The 9,693-nt window shown below is 44.6% G+C and overlaps 1 long non-coding RNA gene across 4 annotated transcripts; it reads right to left on the bottom strand.

Moving 5' to 3' along the window:
- Positions 1-151: 151 nt before the first annotated feature.
- On the bottom strand, positions 152-2,681 carry LOC112589575 (uncharacterized). Of its 4 annotated transcripts, none has more exons than XR_003113649.1 (3): positions 2,648-2,681; positions 1,525-1,686; positions 152-253 (listed from the first exon to the last, which is right to left on the bottom strand). It is a non-coding gene; the product is annotated as an uncharacterized LOC112589575 (long non-coding RNA). The 4 variants fall into 4 exon arrangements; XR_003113648.1 differs by lacking the exon at positions 2,648-2,681 and adding an exon at positions 2,346-2,366; XR_003113650.1 differs by lacking the exon at positions 2,648-2,681 and adding an exon at positions 2,263-2,281.
- Between the last annotated feature and the right edge of the window lie 7,012 nt (positions 2,682-9,693).

Below are 9,693 nucleotides of genomic sequence, written 5' to 3' on the forward strand. Positions count from 1 at the left end.
AATTTGAAATAATTATTATTACATTATATTAATTTGAAATAATTATTGTTATATAATTGCTATTTAAGTATTATGCAAAATGTGTTTAATTAACATTATGTTGTTTGATTCATTCTATTGTTAATATATAATATATTAATATTTGACTTACTTTTAAATCGTAAGATGACATTATTGGTCTCATCATTGATTGATTGTACATGTTCATATAAAATTTCGTGGGAATTATTTATCCAGTCATTAACAAACAGATCTGTATTAATCAATATTAGCATTATTACAATAAAATTTAAAGAATCATCGAAATAATTTTCAACTTAAAAGGAATATTCTTCTTTCAAACTTATATAAGTGATATTATTGTAATTATGTAATACTGTATTACTATAATTAATACTAATTTCCTTTAAAAATAAATATCAAATATTTTTTAATAATTTTATTTTATTTTATTATATTTATATTATTTTTTAATAATTAATTTTTTACGATATAAGAGGAACATATTTATAAAATTTATAAAACTATTGGTACGTGCACACACAACACAGAGAAATATATTGAGTCAGTTAAAAGGATCAATTCATTTTTGTCTTTGACTTAAACTGATTTTTTATGATATTTAAATTAGTCTCCTGCAATAGTATATGATTATTACTCGTATATTGGGATCATAAACAACAACGATTTGTATCTATTTAAATAGATCGTTCCTCTTGTATCGTAAAAAAATTAATTATAAAAAATATTTGATATTTATTTTTAGAGGAAATTAGTATTAATTATAATAGTATAGTATTACTAATTACAATAATTTACTTATATAAGTTTGAAAGAATAATATTCCTCTTAAGTAATATCCACTGAATGTAGTAAAATTAAGCGATAAATTTTAGTAAAATTTGGCTTGAAAATCAAACAGGGCTTTCTGTATATATGTATAGGGTGTCTAGGATCTTTTGAAAACAAAAAATTGTGAAGATTAATCAGATTAATCAGATTAAACTGAGGAGAAATATATATATTAAAGTATATTATATACAAAAAATATCTATCATTATTATCTATTAGTTTCGGTTACTGTTTAGTTAGTTATTTAATTCTTGTCTATGATTCAGTAAATTTTTGTAAATCATGTAACATATACTGTACTACAGTATTATCTTATTTAATTATTTTCACATTTATACATATATATATATATATATGTCTTATGTAAAAGTATTATTAAATTATATATGATGTATAAATGTGGAAATAATTAAATAAGATAATACTGTATATGTTACACGATTTACAAAAATTTACTGAATCATAGACAAGAATTAAATAATTAACTAAAAAGTAACCGAAATTAATAGATAACAATAGATATTTTTAATATATAATATACTATTTTATTATTAGTAAAAAAATATAGATAAAAATTCGATAAACTTTAGTAACTGTCTAATTATTTTAGTTTATGTTCTATAAATATATAACACAAACTGTCTAATATAAAAATAATTTCAAAAATATTACCAGCACATTTTGAATTCAAAGCTGCATCCATTTTTTAATTTATAATACAGGATCAAATGAGATGATGAATCAATTGTTTGAATTGCTTTTGAGGTTGATTTTGGGCCACAAACTCAAAAATTCGTGTGCATGTCCTCTTGGTAAAACTACTACATATATGCACTGAAACAAAAAAATGAATAAAAAGAATTAGGTGTCAGAGTTGCATAATTTTATTGTACAAATTATAATAGAGAAAAACTTAATAAAAATTGATAGAGGTAGATCAATATAAAAGAAATTGGTAATTATACAGAATACCCCCTCAACTCCGATATCGATGAAAAAGATTTAATCGACGCGTTTTTGCAAGAGAAACAACTTTTCTATTTGAAAAAATCGTCACTCTGCCTTGTGGAGCGAGATATAAATTGTTAAATTTGACAATAATTTAGGTTAGGAAATCTGTCACGGAGGCGATAGATAAGCAAGATTCCGGATGGGTTTGCAACTTTCCAGTTTTCCACGCGCAACGAAACGGGGCGGGTGAGGAAGAGGGGCCGAAGGCCCCTTTGCACCCCCCGCCGTGTGTGTGTGTGTGTGTGTATGTACATGTTTGACACATTTTTATTTAACATATGAATTTGTAGCTCATGTATCAGTGGTTATTAAAAAAAAAAAATAACCACTAATACATGAGCTAAAAATTTATGTGTTTAATAAATGAAAATGCTGAAACATATGTGTATACACACACACACGGGGGGGTGCAAGGGGGGCCTTCGGCCCCCTTCCTCATCCGCCCCGTCTCGTTGCGCGTGGAAAACTGGAAAGTTGCAAACCCATTCGGAATCTTGCTCATCTGTCGCCTCCCTGACAGTTTCCTAACCTAAATTGTTATCAAATTTAACAATTTATATCTCGCTCTACAGGGCAGAGCGACGATTTTTTCAAATAGAAAAGTTGTTTCTCTTGCAAAAACGCGTAATCGATTAAATATTTTTTCGTCGATATCGGAGTTGAGGGAGGTATTCTGTATAATTAACAAGAAATTGAAATATAAAATTTAGTCACATAGCAGATTACAAAACTGAAAAGCAATTGTATACTGAATGTCAAAAGTAAATCATACTAATGTTCATACACGTATAAAATACAAAATGTCCCAGAACAATATTCAGAGCTCGTGGAGAGATAGACCGGATTAAGACAAACATAAAAATTTCATACTGTTTTGCGATATTCACAATAATTATCGAATTATTAATTACAGAAATCTGACGAGTAGGTGTGCTCTGACATGAGTGATTGGCAGGAGGTTCAAACTAGAGATGTTTATCGATATTCGAAATTATCGAATATTCGATATTATTTTTATTTCGATATACAAATTTCGAATAAAAAATATGAATAAAAAATCGGATAAATATATTTTTTCAGCGAATATTTATTGAATATTTTTTTAAAAGTAATTTTTTTAATATAAAGCTAAAGTCAGTAGCACACGGTGCTTGTTTTCATACTAGTTTTAGTGACATATTAGAAATGTTACATTCTGATTGGTTGCGTTCAGCAGAACAAAGTGATCAGTGAGCACTTAGTGATTCTCGCTCCTGATTGGTAAATACTTCTGGCTCTATGAAGAACCTAAAAGAATGCTCCAGTCACAGACAATAATCACTAAGCGCTCACTGATCATTTTGTTCTGCTGAACGCAGCCAATATTACATATAACGTGCATGTTAGTAGTAATTTCCTACTCAACAATAACAGTTATATTGTTGAGTAGAAAATTACAACTAACATGTACGTTACATGTAATATTAGGCCTGTTCGTTTTGTCTGCACTGTTAAACTGGTGCAACAAGTTGAAGTGAGAAAACCTACGTTTGTCTCACTTTAACTTAATGCATCAGTTCATCAATGCAGACAAAACGAACAGGCTTATTGTGTTTGCTGGGTTCTTATTGACTACCGAATTATTTGATATTTATTCGATATTTTGACTGCTTATTCGACATCGATATTAGTACTTTTAAATTTGGCGAATATATTCAAATGCGATATTTTTTTTCGATATCGACATCTCTAGTTCAAACTCACCTCTTGTGAGAAGAGGAACGCAGGGGGTACAAACTCCCCTCTTAGAAACCAAGCGACGGGTTTTTGAAGCACCACCATGATACGTACCGGAACTAGTGGAACTAAAATGGGTCACGTGATACAGAGTGGGGATACGCGCTATATTGGCCGTTTTCAGTAGAACAAAGTGATCAGAGAGCGCTTAGTGATTATTGTCTGTGATTGAAGCATTCGTTTAGATTCTTCATAGACCCAGAAGTATTTACTAATCAGGAGCGAGATTCAGTGGAAAATCTAGCAATGTTGTCCAACTGTTGAGTCTGCTGAATGCAGCCAATGGCTGATTGGTAAATACTTCTGGGTCTATGAAGAATCTAAACGAATGCTCCAATCACAGACGATGGCTGCGTTCAGAAAACACAACGGTTACACAACGGGTTGAGTAATTCGTCAACGTTATTAGTCTGAATGTAAGGATCTAACAGTAAGGACCAATAGTTACTAAGCGCTCAGTGAGCACTTTATTTCTGAACGCAATCAATAATCACTAAGCGCTCTCTGATCACTTTGTTCTATTGAACGCGGCCATTGAAATCCAGTGCACTCGTGAACTAAAAGGTATGTACACCGATTTTTTATTGACTTCGGAACGCGCTCTAACTTGAGGAGAAAAACAACCACTGCTTCATACGTCAGCGCTGTCACTTATTACGAAAGCAGAAGGATGGCATATACGAGTGTTAATAAGTAGTGATTGTGGCGTAGACACAAATGTCTTGGAGACTTTGAGTTATAATTGAAGAAATGAAGAAAACAAATAGTGATTGTGAAGAAAAATGGCAAAAGGCTTCATAAAATTTGTAAAACAGCATATTAAAGGAGAGTATTAAAGGAGAGATTAATTGTCTAATAATATTTTAAGTGAAAAATATTTTTAAATTTGAATGTAAGTTAAAAAAGTTATAAACCATAATTTCATTAATGTTTATAATTTTATAGCTATAAATTTGCCATCGACGTTAAATGAATATGTATGTAATGCTATCATTTACATAGGTGGAAAATTATGTTATTGCGCTCATAAAAAATAAGCAGCAGACCAAGTCGAATGATATTTTTTTAATAAGATACTCATATCACTCAACTTGGTCTGCTGCCCACACAGCACATGATATTATTCGTATATACTGCTTTCAATACTAAAATATACTATAGATATATCTAATATACTGAGAATGTCCCTATAATATTTTTCGTAGTATATTATTTTTCGTATATTTTTAGAATAATACGTAATTCATCAATAATATTCAGTTTATTTATCGAATATTCTAGAAATATTCGAATATTATCAACAATATTTTAATCATTAATCGACATATCCCTTCTACAATAAGCAATTAGTCATAAGCCGTAAGCAAATTGACCAACCACAGTCGATTATTTAAAAAATAATCAAATGTGATTGGTCAATTTGCTTACGACTTTTGACTAATTGCTTTATATTGTAGAAGGTCTCTAAAGGTCATTTTACAGTACATATCGTAAGTCGTAAGCCGTAAGAACTAACTAATTATAGCCGATTATTTTTGTAATAATCGACTGTGATTCGCCAATTTTTACGACTTACAACTTACGACACGTATTGTAGAATGACCTTAACAACACAGGTATCCAAGAAACGTTCAGAGTACGTCCTGAAGATGACCTCGAGATGTTTCTTCATCTTCAGGACGTCCCTGGGATGTTCTTAGGAGATCTCGTGCTGTCTGGAGCCACCCAATCAGAATCGGGCCTCCGCCCGATTCTGATTGGATGGCTTTTAATGCTTCTCTACTCCACTCTCCGCTTTCCGTGTCCATCTGAACGCACGTAGTCACGTCGTATACGAAGATCTTAATATAAGGTAATAATTATATAATTATTTTATTTATAAAATAACATTAACTATTATGCATTAATAAATTTGTACCTCAATAGATATTTTGTTAGATAGGCCAATTCGTTGTATAAAATTTTATATTTTTTCAACCTGTCTTTCAGGGTTATGTGGCACAAAAAATAATTAACTTCAGGTTGTTACACTATTTTTCCTATTTTCTTGATAGTTATAAGTTATTCAGACTTTTTTTTTTTCTTGATAACGCAGGGGAAACCCGTCATGGGTACCCTCCACCCCCTGGGAGGGACGGAGGGTTATGTGAGATTCTTACTCACTAAAACCCCTGCGGGGTGTCTACCAGTCGGACCGAGATGAGGGGAGTCAGGGGAACTACGCCAGTATTCCCTCCCCGACATCCCGGCCCCAGGGCTCGTTGTCGAGCCCCACGCTCAGATGCCGCGTCCCCCTTCCCCTTGAGGGGAAGGTTCGGAGCGCGGCGCCCCAGTCGGCAGAGCCGACCGGGTTGGCCTTCCGGTGATTTTTCGGGAGGGGGGACACCCACCCCACCTCCCCCGCCCCCACCCCCTGGAGTTTCCACTCTGGAGGGGAGCGGGGGAGCGAGGCTCTTTCCCAGAAGGCCTCACTCCCCCCTGTCCCTACCTAACCGACGCGCGAGGGAGTGCGAGAGGAGGTCATTCACCTACCTCTCCGCATCTCTTCCCCGCGCGTCCGAAGTCGACCCCGAGGCGGCCGAGGGGGGCCGCGGAGACCGGACTGCCGGTCTCCGCCGCCTCCTCCCGGCCGGCGCCACCTCGGAGTCGCTATCTCCACCCCCCAGGGAGCGCCGCCTCCGACCCCCTGCACTACGCAGTCCGGGTCAGGTCGGCGCTCCCACTCGGCGGCCTCCTTCTGGGACATTACGTCCTTGCAGAAGGAGGCCGCCGCCCCCCATACCTCCTCGCTCCCGCACATGGCTCGCATCATCCTGCATCCCACTGCCCGGGCCAGGACTCGGCGCTGCTCGCTCCACGCCTCGCACTCGGCGAGGGTGTGCCGCCGTGTCGTTCGACTCCGGGCAGTGGTGGCACTCGGTGGTGTACTCCTTACCTATCCTGTGCAGGTACCTCCCGAAACACCTGTGTCCGGTCACTACCTGCACCAGGTGGAACGAAAGTCCACGTCCCCTCCTGCCCACCATTTCTAGCAGGCAGGGGCGGACAGCCTCGGCCGTCTGGCGACCGAATCCTCGTGGGTCGGCTAATTCAGCCGACCACTTATCGAGGACCCAGTCACTGGCCTGGTTCCTTAGGGCCCTCAGGTCCCTGGCCGATAGGCCCTCCCCCCTTTGGCGGAGCTCCTTTATTCGCCAGTAAAAGAGGCTTCTCTCTTCGGCGAGGAGCTCCACCGGGGGGGAGCCGGTCAGGGAGGCCGCCGCCATGTGGGAGACTGTTCGGTACCCTCGGACCGCCCTTGTGAGTACCGCCCGCGTGGCCTGCCTCAGCAGGGCCTTATTGCTGGCGGTAGCCAATAACCGGGACGCCCATATGGGCGCCCCGTATAGGGCACTGAGTGCACCCCCACGTAAAGGCGGCGTGCCCGCCATCCAGGCCCCCCTGGGTCCGCATCAGGCCGGCCAGCGCCGTGCCTATCTTGCAGACCCGGGGGGCCACGCTCCTGAAATGGGGCCCAAAGTTCCACCGGCTATCCAACGTCAAGCCCAGATATTTCATCGTGGGCTTGACGCAGACGCGGACTCCGTCCACCAGGACCCGGGCTCCTCGCAGCCCCCCCCCCGACCCCGTCTATGGAACAACATGGACTGAGTCTTCTGGGGGGCCACTCTGAGCCCGAGGTCCTTGATAGTGTTCACCACCGAGTGCAGGGCGGCCTCCACCCTGAGGCGAGCTTCCCCCAATCCTCCCCCTCGGCTAGGACCAGAGTGTCGTCTGCTACGCAGACGACATGGCAGCCGGGGAGGAGGGAAGTACGCAGTACCCGGTCGAACGCGATGTTCCAGAGCAGGGGTCCCAATACGGACCCCTGTGGAACATCGTATTCCATTAGGCGCCGGCCTTGGACCCCGCCTCTTCCCGAGTAGGCGAGGTCCCTGTCCCCGAAGTAATCAGCCATTATGCGCCGGAGATAGGCGGGAACACGGTGGTGCTCCAAAGCCCGTCCTATCTCCGGCCAGGGCAGGGTGTTGAAGGCATTCATGATGTCCAACGAAACCGCCAACAACACCCCGCCCTCGACCTCCACGACAGCACGGGACAGGTCCCGGACATGTTGGAGTGCATCCAACGTTGACCGTCCAGGCCTGAACCCGTACTGGTTGTCGTGGAGGTCTGGCCCCTCCAGAGACAGGTGCTGGACGAGGCGGTCGGCAATGATGCGCTCAAGCATCTTGCCCGCCTCGTCCAGCAGGTAAATCGGCCTGTAGGCCGGCGGCCCACCGGGTACCTTGCTCTCCTTGGGGAGGAGGACCAGCTTGGCCCTCCTCCACTCTTGGGGGAAGACTCCCTCTCTCAAGCACCCCTCCAAAGCCTCCCGCATGGCGGCGGACAGGTCTCCGTCGCCAAGTGCGAGAGCCCACGCTCGGCCAGGAATCCCGTCGGGGCCTGGGGCTTTGCCCTTGGCCCCGAGCTTCTTCCTGGCCCTGGTGAACTCCTCGGACGAGATCCCTAGGTCCTCGTCCCAGTCCCCGTCCTGCGCTTCAGGAACGGGGATCCTGGGTGGTCCCCCCTCGGCCCTCAGGAAGAGGGTATCGAGGAGGTCCCTGAGATCCCGGGGATCCATGGATTCCGTAGGTGGGGGCGCCCACGGACGGATCTTCCCGACCGTCCGCTTGTATGGGCGCCCCCACGGGTCCTCGTTCAAAGAGTCCACCAGGCGCTCCCATGCTCTCGCCTTGGCGTCGTCGATGGCAACCTTGAGGGCCTTCCGCGCGTTGCGGTAGCCCTCTTATGTCCCCGCGGCGTCCCTGCCGGTTCGCCGGGCCCGGGCGTACGCCCGTCTGGCTTGGACGCAGGAGTCGCGGAGGTCCGCGAGCTCCCGCGTCCACCAGTATGCTGCCCGGCGCCGTGGGGGGTAAATATACCCCCACGACCGTGATGGGCCCCAGGTCAACTGCCACGTACGAGCGCCCCTTCTTCCTGACCTTGCAGAAGGGGACGCCCTTTGCGGGTCTGACCACTATGGCCACGGAGCCACACTTGCTGTCCAGCCAGTTCTTATTACTGACCGGAACATAGTGCGGCTCCGTGACCAAGCCCAGGCCGGCGCCCATTTCCGCAAGCCTCTGACACTAGAGACCTTGCGCGTGGGCGCCTCGGTCTAGGTTAGCCTGTGACACCCGGAGGAGCGTGAAGGCCAGGCTTTCACGCCTCCTCCGGGCGGTCCTCTTCGGTACCCTTCGGAGAGATCTCAGGCGGCGATGTCGCCATCCCCGTCTCCTCCGAGGGGTCCTTGGCCATGGTGGTGGCTTCTTCTACGGGCGCTTGAGTGGTAGCAGCCACTTCCTCCGTTGGTGCGGCGGAAGTTCCTTCTTGGGGGGTTCCTACCTCCGCCTCTCCTTCCTCTCGGGAGTACGAGGGGGAAGGCTGTCCGGGAGAGCCGGGGATGGCGCGTCCTCCGACTCTCCACTTAGGGTAGTTGGGGGTGGGGTCTCCACCCTCCTTACCTAATCCAACCTTTCCGGCGTCGCGGACTTCTCTCCTGTTGACACCTCCGCCGGTGAAGCCTTTGGGAGGGCCGCCTCCATTACCGTCCTCCTTCTTTTTCCCCTTTGCTGTTTCGGCTCCTCCTCCATCGGGGTGGTGATGTCCAGGCTGCGGCTGGTTGCCGCCTCCACCTGCATTTCCTCCCGCGTTGGGGGAGAGACCGGTCTGGTCTCCCCCCTTTCCATGACTCTAGTCTTTTCTGGATCAGGAATGTTGGTCGTCCCAGGTCCAGGTCCAGGTTGCCTCTTCTTCTGAGCTTCCCTTCTCCTCTTCTGTCTCCCAGTCAGTGATCTGCACGCCGGGCCCCCGGCCTTGTGGCCGGCGGGTTTCCCAGCGTCTGCACATACGGGGCAGTGCACCGCGGTCGCCGTACAGTATTTGGCGCGGTGGCCGGGGTTACCGCAGCGATAACAATTATCGCTGCGGTCGACGGCGCTTCTGCACTGCTCGCGCACATGGCCCCGTTCCATACATTTGAAACAGAGCTCCGCGCGAGCAGGCAGCGCC

This window comes from Harpegnathos saltator, unplaced genomic scaffold (genome assembly GCF_003227715.2).
Source record: "Harpegnathos saltator strain DR-91 unplaced genomic scaffold, Hsal_v8.6 scaffold543, whole genome shotgun sequence".
NCBI classification, from domain to species: Eukaryota; Metazoa; Arthropoda; class Insecta; order Hymenoptera; family Formicidae; genus Harpegnathos; species Harpegnathos saltator.